At 38.3% G+C, this 11469-nt stretch overlaps 1 protein-coding gene across 7 annotated transcripts in view; it reads left to right on the forward strand.

The window, feature by feature from the left end:
• cnih3 (cornichon family AMPA receptor auxiliary protein 3) overlaps window positions 1-11469 on the forward strand; it is a 55850-nt gene that overhangs the window by 6754 nt on the left and 37627 nt on the right. The window lies entirely within an intron of this gene.

Below are 11469 nucleotides of genomic sequence, written 5' to 3' on the forward strand. Positions count from 1 at the left end.
TAATCAAGCCCCGGCTCGTCCCTGCACCAATCCCAGCATGACAGACTCTATGTTGATATTTAAATAATCTCATTATTTGCACCCACAGCATCATCTCCATCACGGAGGGGCCTTACGTAAAGACAGAATTAGGTCAAGTTATTTCCAAAGCTATTTTCCCAGGGCCGGTCCCTTTTGTATGGGAAGATCAACAGACCTGACGGTTGATCGTCAGGCAATGGCATCTAATAATTGAGTCAGACACTGACCCCTAACATCTGCAGACAGCCGCTGTCCTGACTTTCCTGCTTTCACGTAACGAACCTTTCATTTGGGTGAATAATCATTGGTCCTGTTAGTGTAATCACATGATTTTACACCATGGAACCAAAAGCATGAATGCTTCTTTCAGGTTTTTTTTTTTTTTTTTTTTTTTTCCACTCCATCCCCTAAGATATAATTACAGCATTGTTGGATGAATCGGGAGAGAACACTATATTCCGTGGCTTCAGCTGTAATCCCAACGTTGCACGGGGCTTTATCTTGCATTCTGCTTAACATGGCAGAAAACACCAGGAAAGCCTTTCCTTAGCGACTCCCATTCACTGTGACACGCAGACGCGCAGCTATAATAATAAGCCCGAGCTCCGTACTGTGAGGAAACATAATTAGCGGGGAGAATGCGAGCAGCAGATATGTGAAGCCAACAACACAAGGCACCTGCCAAATGTCAAAAAAAAAAAAACAAAACCAAAAGTTTTTGCCGCTATTGTTGCGCTCTTATCAGTCTTTCTGGCTACGGTTGCCGTAATGGTGGTTTTTTTTTTTCTTTTTTCTAAAAGTCACCTAGTTTTTAAATAACAATGGGGTCGATGTTTCTTTTGAAGATGAAGATAAGTTACTGTACCTTTACAGCAAATAACAGTGAAGTCAGATGGAGTATATATCTATGTATAGTATATCTATAAATAATAAAAAACTTTAGCTGTAGCTCTGCATAACAAGACACATTTTTACACTTTGTTGTTTTTGTTATGACTAAGGAACAAGAACAGTGTCATTAAAAATAAAATGTCCAAAAATTACCAAATTAAATTAATAAAGTGCAAACTTTAGCTTTTGAGCTACAGGGTGCTATTTTTTGAACATTAATTTTCTTTTTCTTTTTAACTCTCTCGTATGGTTATATCTGAAAAACAGAAGCTTTGACTAGGCATATTTGGCTAGGCGTAATCGGCGGGACGATGATGTTTAACTGTCGGATTTGTGGTTTTGTTTTTCTTCCGAGCAGCGGCGCAGTGACTCAACGACATTTAACGTTACTGCTACATATAAAAGCGTTGGAGCTTTTTTTTTGGTTCACTGTGAGGTACTTCTAAGCTAACGCCGATATTAGCGATCACTTGCAAATCGACTGGTCATGACTGTCGATCAGCCAAATCCAGTCGCTAGTCAGTCGATTGGTGCGTCTACATAAAACATTCATAAATAAATAAATGTCAAAAGCACTTTTTAGAGAACCAGAAAAGACTAAGGTGTGCAATTAAAAGCTGACTCATCGGTCCTGTCAGCTGGTAGCATGTCCCTGAGTCACTAATACCCAGACTTCATTCACAGACCTCTATCATTGGTTGCTATAATAAGTCACATCAAGGCACTGTCTGGAGATTTTATTCATTTCTACTTCTGTGCTGCTCGTTCTCAGGTGAAATATCTCTGATTAAAAGTAACTAAGGCCCGAGTCAATTCAACTGTGACGTCCAAGTACGGAGGATAGGACGGAGAGGGAGGAGGACAGCAGGAGGACACGATTGCTATCTTTAGAAAAATCTATAATCATTAAATGACTTAATCAATCTGCCCATTCCCAGAGCTTCTGTGGGTAAGATGCCTTCGGTTTAGCCGGATGGGAAATAGGGGCGGAGTCAAAACAAGACTGGCTCGAACAGTGTCTTCAGACAACTGCATGAAGAGCCAGTAGCAGGCTTAGGTGTTAGTATGATTAGATCAGGGGTGTCGAACATAGGGCCCGTGGGCCAAAAACTGCCCACTACGATGTTTAATCTGGCCTACTTGAGGAATTTTGAAAATAACAAAAACACAAACACTTCATGAAGAAGTGATAATACATATCTGATGTACATGTGTGCATGAAAACAAAGGGGAAAACATGGACTTGTACTGTATGTTATAAATGTACTGGTCTGGTCCACTTGATGACAATAACTAATTTGCCGATGGTAAATAAATTTAATTATTCATTTAAGGCTTCTATCCCCAATCTTTTTTGTACCAAAGACCGGTAATACCGCACCAAGAATCGTTAGAATTTCAAAATAAAACGTCTTTTAGACTTTATTCTCTTAGTATCAGAGTCTGAATGCCAGAAGATTTTTCAAAAAGAAAAGTGAAGGGATATGACTGTTTTTTTTTTTAATGAAGTAAATTAGTAAAACTGAAGTCTCACTGCGGACCGTTACCAAATGACCTACGGACCGGCAGCGGTCCCTGCACCTGGGGTTGGGAACCGTGGGCGATTTAAAGGATTGTATCTCAAGCTGGGGTTGAGAACCGCGGGCGATTTAAAGGATTGTATCTCAAGCCTTTAGCATCATTCATAAGAAGAGCATGTGTGAAATATTAATTATGAACCCAGATGACCTACAGTCATTCTTCTATTTCACCAAAGTAGAAGATGCTGCTGGTGCTAATTCCGAACTGATTAGAAAAACTCACCAAAGATATAATTAACCTTATGTAGCCATTATTAAACTGGAGTTAAACTAACGGGAAAACCGATAAATAGCTGAAGTGCTTGAAGCTGTAGGTAACCCACTAAAATTGAAAGTTCCGACATTTTTTTTCCTGTTACCATTCTGCTTTGGAATGACTAATGCTGGATGGGATTTTACATTTTTCTAGTGTGCTAAATTCCTCCTAGCCCCTGCTGTTCTCCTCATCTTTCTCTTCCCCCTCTCTCAGTGCGTTGGACTGATGAGGCTGAAACTCTTGCTAATTGTACAGTCGAACACGAATGTGTTTTTTACTTACATTTGAAATGAGGGTAAATAACTAACACTGTCTTATGATATATGCCAGGGATCATCAACTGCCGGCTCCCAGCCCGCTGAACCGTCTAATACGGGGGTGTCAAACTCATTTCGGTTCACGGGCCGCATACAACATAATTAGATGTCAAGTGGGCCGGACCAGTGCAAACGTAACATATTAAACATCGTTTTCCCCCTTTGTTTTCATGAAACGAAGAATATTGGTATATTTATTATTATTAATTCATATGTAATGAAATATAATTGAACAAAAAATATCATGATCTGATCATGAAGTATTTTCAAAATTCATCAAGTGGGCCAGATTGAACTGCCTAGCGGGCCGGTTTGGGGCCCCAGGCCGTATATTTGACACCCCCGGTCCCATAATACGACCCATAACTGGATTGGATATTGTGTGGTTTCCACTATAAAAGGCTTTTGTTTTGTAATAAATATAATATAATAATATTATATGACATTGTACATAGACAAAAATGGGATTTTTATATCATTTCATTCAAGTGTCTGGCTCCCAAGCTGTCTGTCCAGGAACATTCTGGCTCTCTTTTCCAGTTTGGCGAAAGGCAATTTGTGTTTTTTTATAGCGTGGATCTTTATTGTACAAGCCTCTTTATCCATGTGGCGCTTGCGATGGAATAAAGTTCCGTCAGTTTTCCGTCGGTCTGTGGCAGTTTACTAATCCAGTGTCCAGCAGGACTACCGGAGCATTAAAATATTCCACCGAGCAGTTGTTTAATTTAAACGTAGGCGTTTAAACTCGGGGGCCGTCTGCAGCAGCAGGCACAATCATTGTGTTCATCTCATATGATACAAGATCACTGCGGCACGGGGGAGTACTCGAAAGCGAAACAATCCAAAGCTATTTTAATTAGCATACACGGTGAACTGCGACCTCCCTCGAGGCGCACGGTTCAGCGCTTCAGCATCCTCTCTCCACATGAGTAATTCCTCTGCCATGTAACCACCGTCACTAATGTGCTCTAAGTGTCATTAAATTTGAGAGCAAACGTGACACTCCTTTATGCCGTATGTGATGGATGACGATGCCGTCTGTGCAGGTATGATTCGGAGGCTGTCCTGGCAGCGTGACGCGGGTTAAAAATGTCAAACAGGAAGTGATTTACTTCCAGATGGGATTTGGGGGGAGGGTGGAGGGTGGTGGCATGATATGAAAACATGTTTTCTTTGATTGGAGAACAAGCCGAGCTAAAGTGGTCCAATTTTGAAACACTTCCCGTTACTTTACCTGACCTACAGCTGCAACTCAAACAGGAAATGCGATATCGCTCGCCACACATCTGCAACGCAAACGGGCCTAACTGCCGTCCCACTAGGGCAACGGTGTCAAATTCATTTTACTTAGATGCTAAGTTAGCCGGACCAGTGCAGCCATAACATAAGTACCTATAAATAACAATAGGTCCATGTTTTTCTTCCTTTGTTTTCATGCAAATAAGTACAGGTTTATGTGAAAATATTCATTATTTAATGAAATGTCTTTTGATTTGTATTCTTTCTTTAGCGGCCAACACGCTCATATCTATCGACAACTTCATGCTTTATTTTTATGGTCATCAGGCGTTTCTTCTTCTCACCACCATCCTTTACCACTCACTCTCTTAGGGCAGAAAAAATCGAGGAAATCACGTAGATAACGCAAACACAAAGACAATAGCGAGTGAGACGATGGGGGCTGCTCCGAGTGCTCGGCCACCTGAGTGAGGCAATGGGGGCTGCTCCGAGTGCTTGGCCACCTAGCGTCTGCGTCTGTAAGCGCGCTCGTATCTCAAATTTTTACTCGTATCTCAAAGCAAAAATTTGCTCGAAGGCTTACTCGCATCTTGGAATGCTCGTATGTCGGGATGCTCGTATTTCAAGGTTTCACTGTTTTCCCCATGATGGCAGCCATTTAACCTTTTATGAAAAGAAACCACGTTACATGAAGTTACGTTAGTAGTTTGTTTACATTCATTGCTTTAATCAGCACTAACCGATATTAAGACCCAGAGTGCATGTCTGTGATAATAAACCAGACTTTTTCTAATTAAAACTAAATTGAAATCTCATGTTTATATCAAGGTTAAGAAGGACATTAACTTAAACAAGTTAATATCAAACACATTTTTGTTTTTATTCATTTCTAGTTATCGGCAATGTCACACTTCCCAGCTGCTGAGCTCTTATTAACCTATCAGCGTTTTACAAAAACGTAAAAGACCGAGATATGATCTAAACAAATATTGGCATTTATTTATTTTGCATTTTTTGAACGATAACACTCACGGTTTCCCTCAAAAATCTCAGGATGGTTTTCTTGAGGGGGAGCCTGTTCAGCTAGCATCACAGTTGGTGACTTGGCGTGACAGAGTTCTTGACAAGTACAGGGCATTCACTGATTTGTCCGAGGTGTCATGTGATTAATCGTTCACACTGAGCAACCCTAACACTTCGTCATGAGTTCCGGTCTCTACTGGATCTTCATGAAAGAAAACATGTGGTTCGTGTGCTTTTGTGGCAGGTTGCTTTGGCAACGGAGCTTAAGACAGTGGAAGTACAAAGTGGAAAGAGTTTACTGTATGTTGATAGGATTTAGATCAGGGGTGTCAAACATACGGCCCATGGGCCGAAACTGGCCCGCTGGGGGGGTTCAGTACAGCCCGGTGGATGAATTTTGAAAGTGAAAAAATGCACAAACATTTCATGTCAGAGATGTTTTGTCAAATTATATTTCAATGAATATGAATATTTTCTTATAATATTGTAGTTATTTGCATGAAATTAAATGTAATCGGATATGGATATTACGTGGAAAACCTTTTAGAACTGACTGTAGGAAAAGCAATTGTTGGATGCTAGCATTGTTAGCCTGAAGCTAAAACTCAGCCCTGTAAAGTTTGATCAATTTTAGATGTTAGCAAAAAAAAAGTATATATTTTTGTAGCTATAGGAAATGTACACTGCTGTGATAGTGCGGCACAGACTAGCAAAAGGCTAATTCTCATCATAGATTACAGTGAACACATTGGTGTTGGACCAAATCAACTGATAGCGTTATTGTTTTTTTGTTTTTCAATTGATATAAACATATGGAAGTTGAAGGATTAATTATAACAGCCATGATTTTTACAACTACTGTCAGCGTTGCATGTCGAGTTTTTGACCTGAATACTTTTGCATAGGATTCTTTATCCAACTCCCATCAACGGTCCCTGGTGTTCTAACCCATTAATGTGGTACATCATTTAAGTACTGTTACGCCATTTTAACTACATCCTGCTATTGCGTTATTCATGCTAGGTTGAGACTTGAATGTGTTTTAACATAGCAGTTTGTGGTGAAAACAGTTAACCTGAGCGTTTAACAAAACCACCACTAGAAATATTAGCAATGTTTGAGTGAGCTACATTTAGTGCTAGTGAGAATAGAAAGGATTGGTTATGTCAACAGGCCTTTATCTTTATTAAACTCCTAAAACTTTTTTTGACAAACACAAAATGCAATTTTTTTTGTCAAAAAATATTTTTTTTTTTTAAGGGAAGGTGTCAAACTAATTTTGGTTCAGGGGTCAAATACTAGTTGGTTGTCATGTGGGCTGGATCAGTACAGTGATAACATAATTACCTATAGATAACAATAATAAATCATTTTTTATCCCTTTTTCATGCAAGGACATACAAGATTCAGAATTCATCAAGTGACTGGATTTAACCCCATAGCGTGCCATTTTTGGCCCGCGGGACATATGTTTGACACCCTTGGATTTCATCCTTACAAATACAAAATGAATTTGGATTGTATTCATGAAAAAGGTTTTCTTTCCATTAATACTACAACCGAAAATCAACAGACATAATGCTGATTTTTTTTCTTTAATCTATTTTTACTATATTTATTAAAATTTTACTCATTTTATTACTAAAAGTTCTTTATCCCTTCACTAGGTGTTAAAAATGTCCTACTAGTTTCCAGTGAATTTTGTTCTAACATAACAGTCTTCTTGTACAACTACTTGAGCATACAGTAAAAAAATATATTTAAATACATTAAATATATTTAAATATATCAACATATATCAGTGACCCTCAGATAAATGTCTACCCACATACATTTCCTAACCAGGTGCTGGCCACGATTCTTGATCACTCTTGAGGTTTTGAAAAAAAATAAACAAAATATTATTTGTTTAAAAAAAAATCACTTTTTTCCTCCCTTGCGGGACCTTAGCATTCTTTCAAAAATGTCCACAAGGGCTTGACATCAAAAGAAATCAATGTGTGTTTTGCTGACTTTTTAGTAACCACAGACCGGCTCATTTTCCAGCACATTACCCTGAGTTCTGAAGACAGAGCTTGTGCTCAAGGTGCCCCGGCAGGACGTCAGGGACAGAAATGCACAGGTGCTACAGCTGATTGTAATCTCAACCGAGCAGACAGTCCACCGCGCTTTCTGACACTAGGCACTGGAAACTAATGGAGGCGGCGTTGAGTATATAGCTGGGCCGGTCCAGCATCGATCCACGTGTTCATTAACCCCCACTGGCTCCTCATCCATCATCCTGACGCCACTGTTTCTATTGTTTCACTGCACATTGTGTACACAGAGGGATTATGTGGCTGATCCCTGTTCCCTCTTTTTTTTTCCCCCCCTGATTCTTTGCTCCACCACTTTTTCACATGAGCTTAATCATCTTAATTAACATAATTCAAAACTTGGTCTTTTTGTAGCTTGGGTTTCGTATGATTTTTTTCCCGGTCTTGTCTTTCCTGAAGATCTCACTGTTCTCATTGACATTGCTTCCGACATTGGGTTTTTCCTCTTCATCCGGATATAGTCCGTGAACATTCCATCTGGCCATGTGATCACAAGTGACAAGTTAAAGCTTGTTTAATTCATGGAGTTAGTGTCTACAAGATTTGTATAGATTTTTCTGTCTGTGGTAAGGGCTAGCTCAGCTCTTGTTCTGTACAAAGTGAGACTTTGCTGCAGAGAGAAAGGGTTTAATGTTGAGAGTGTACAGTGGAAATGTACAAGTGCAGTCAATAACTCAACCTTTTTTTTTTTACATTTTTTGTATGAGTATTTTCCGGACTGTACATCGCTCTGGAGTATAAGTCGCACCAGCCAAAAAATGCGTAACAAAGAAGAAAAAACATATATAAGTCACTCCGGAGTATAACTTGCATCAGTGCTCTCCAGTGGCAATTTACATTTGACAAAAACAAACGTAAATTTTCAGTGGTACAGGAGTAACAGATACTGGTACAGAAGCCTAGAGTGCCCTCTAGAGGCTGTCAGTATGAAAATAAAAAAACGTGAAATTATATATTTTAATATATAAGTCGCACCTGAGTACAAGTCGCAAACAAAGCCAAAGGATAAAAAAAAGTGAAAATTGTACAAATATACATCATATAACTTGGTTCTTACTGTGACTAGATTTGAGAAATAAATCAAAAAAAATATTTTTCTATTTTTTTTTTATTAGAGGTTTTCCAGTGGTTTTCATTAGTTTCGCACGGCGGTTTCATGCAAAAAGAAAAATCCCACCGCACTAGTAGCAATGCAGTAATATAGTGCTAGTAATTATTTTATTTTATTTTTTTTTTTACATTTTGAACTTTAATGTTAAGATTTTATGAGCAGCTTTCTGTTTGGTGCCTTCTTTCATCACGAGGCCATTTCTGTTTTAGTTTCTCTGAGGCCCAACAGTGCATGAAAAAAAAAAAAAAAACAAAACTGCAACTGAGTCATGAGCCAAAACGAGCAGATTTCAGTGATTCAGAGTAGTTACAAGTTACGAGAAGCTTCTTCAGCTGTGCCCCTAGGATGAAAAAGGAAAACGTCTTTAAAGAGCTGAAACAGTCCAGTTGCCCTTACTTACTACTGCTTTAGATAAGACGACCTGGATGACTGAGAGCCTACACTGACATCTAGGTGATGTTTTCCAAAATAACATACCATGTAGCTTTATATAAATCAATAAAAAAAAGAGTAAAAAATAGTATTTTTATTCTCTCTGTGCGGCCCCTTAGGAACGATTCACAACCTGGTACTGTTAAAACATAAACCTGTGGACACAGGTTTAGGTCTGTATAAGTCTTTTTCTGACTTGAGACATAGGAAATTGACTTGATTTTTTTTTTTTTTTTTACTTAAATAAAATGATAGTTGATTTTATGTTGCCAGTTTGAATTTAAAATAATAAGAATTCAGTTCCACGTAGTATTTAAGAAAACACTCACAATGTTGAATGCAGGTGTCCTGATTGGATGACTAGCATGTCAATCAGACAGGACTTACAACAACAACAACAATAATAATAATAATAATAATAATAATAATAATAATAATAACAATTATTTTTATTATTATGCTATTAAATAAATATGTTTTTAAAGTAAATATTCGATAGAATAATTTTTGTTGTACATACTGTTGTACACACACATATATACAGTACACACATATATGTATATATATAAATATATATATATAAATATATAAATATATATATATACATATATATATATATATATATGTGTGTGTGTACATTGAAACACGTGTACAGATGTCCTTCTTCAGAGATCATCAGACTGAAGAAAGCCGTCAAAGTTGATATGATTTGCTCAGGGAGCGGGGGAAATCCTTTTACAGCAGTCTACACCTGACATGGTTCTTAACACCATTACAGCTACCTCGGAGTCCAGTACCCGCCGCACACGGACATGTTAGTGATTTAGGAAACAAGCCAGCTCCGAGCACATGACCAGTCAGTGACCTCTGGCGAGAGGCCACTTACAGTATGTCTGTACGATGTCCTCGATTACTAACCTAAAACAATTGTGATAAAATCGTATCGTGAACAAAAAAAAAAAAAAAAAAACGTCATCCACATCCTTTTGTGAATCGAGGTTATCATTACATCTCTACTGTGAAAATCCTTGAATTTTGCAATAACAATTGCTGCTGTCGGATTTAAATTTTAAAAAATGTATAACTTTCGTTGCTTTATGTCAACTTATGCTACCCATCGCTACATACCACATTCATATTTTTGTCTGTATTTGTTTTCATATTATGTATGATATACATATATATATATATATATATATATGTATCTAGACCAGGGGTGTCAAACATATGGCCCGCGGGCCAAAACCGGGCCACTTGGGTGTTCAATCCGGGCCACTTGATGAATTTTGAAAATAAAAAAATACACGATTTTTTTTTTTTGTAAAATTATCATTATTTTGTTAAATATGAATACATAAAAATAATAAATACCTAATATAGTACTTTTTTTCACATGAAAGCAAAGGGGAAAACTATGGACTTATTGTAATTTAGTAAGGTGTGATTGTACTGGTCCGGCCCACATTTTTTCACATGAAAGCAAAAGGGAAAACTATGGACCCACTTCACATCTAATTGGGTTGTATGCGGCCAGTGAAGCAAAATGAATTTGACACCCATTACGTAGACTAAGGACACATCGATACCATAGAATCTGTATCCGCTAATACCTAGTTGAACTATTTTACTCGCAACGACAGTGCGTTTTTATGTACTAAGATCCTGTTTATTTGTTAACGTTTACGACAGACTCACTGTAGTAGGCCTGTGGCTTCATGCCGCTTCATTACGTTGCGATAATGTGCATCAGAGTGTAGTCAGACACGGTTGTGCAGAAAATGACCCATACTGGGTGAATTTGAAATTCCAATCAATAATTGAGATAACACTTTGAATAATTGAACAGGAATATGTCATGAGTGAAGATTTCGCTGATTGCCGTTGTTGTTCCTGTTAATTCTATTTCCAAGTGAGGCAGCAGAAATAAATCTGAAACCTCCACGACTGATAGGTGCTTGTTATTTCACAGTGGCATAAATGAACAAATTAGGCTTCATCCGTCACTCTGCTCCACTTCCTTTCCTTTTGTAGACGCAAACACACGGCAAGGCATGAATTCACGCGCAGCTGAAGACTGCACTGCAACACTGACTGAGGTACTGTGCCAAGAGCAGAGTGGGGCCAGTGCGCTGGCTGTGTGTACCACCCAAGCAATTTGGAGTGGCATCAAAAAAAAAAAAGATCACAAAACAGAATTAATCTTTTCTCAAAATTATCCCCTCTTTGCTGTTACATATTACCTCGGTATCAGGAGTAACCCAGAAAGAGATGTTTGATTTAACTCTCAGACAGAATTGACTGGTATGTTATGCCTTGGGCATGGGGTGTCAAACATATGGTCCGCGGGCCAAAAAATGGTCCGCCGGGGGGGGTTAAATCCGGCCCGCTTGATGAATTTTGAAAATAAAAAAAATGCACAAACACTTCATGTCCGTGATGATATTTCATTTAATCGGACTATTTTACTTCTACACTTCTCTACCTGAAATCAAAAAGGGAAAAA

This window comes from Cynoglossus semilaevis, unplaced genomic scaffold (genome assembly GCF_000523025.1).
Source record: "Cynoglossus semilaevis isolate Cse_v1.0 unplaced genomic scaffold, Cse_v1.0 scaffold476, whole genome shotgun sequence".
Taxonomy (NCBI): Eukaryota; Metazoa; Chordata; class Actinopteri; order Pleuronectiformes; family Cynoglossidae; genus Cynoglossus; species Cynoglossus semilaevis.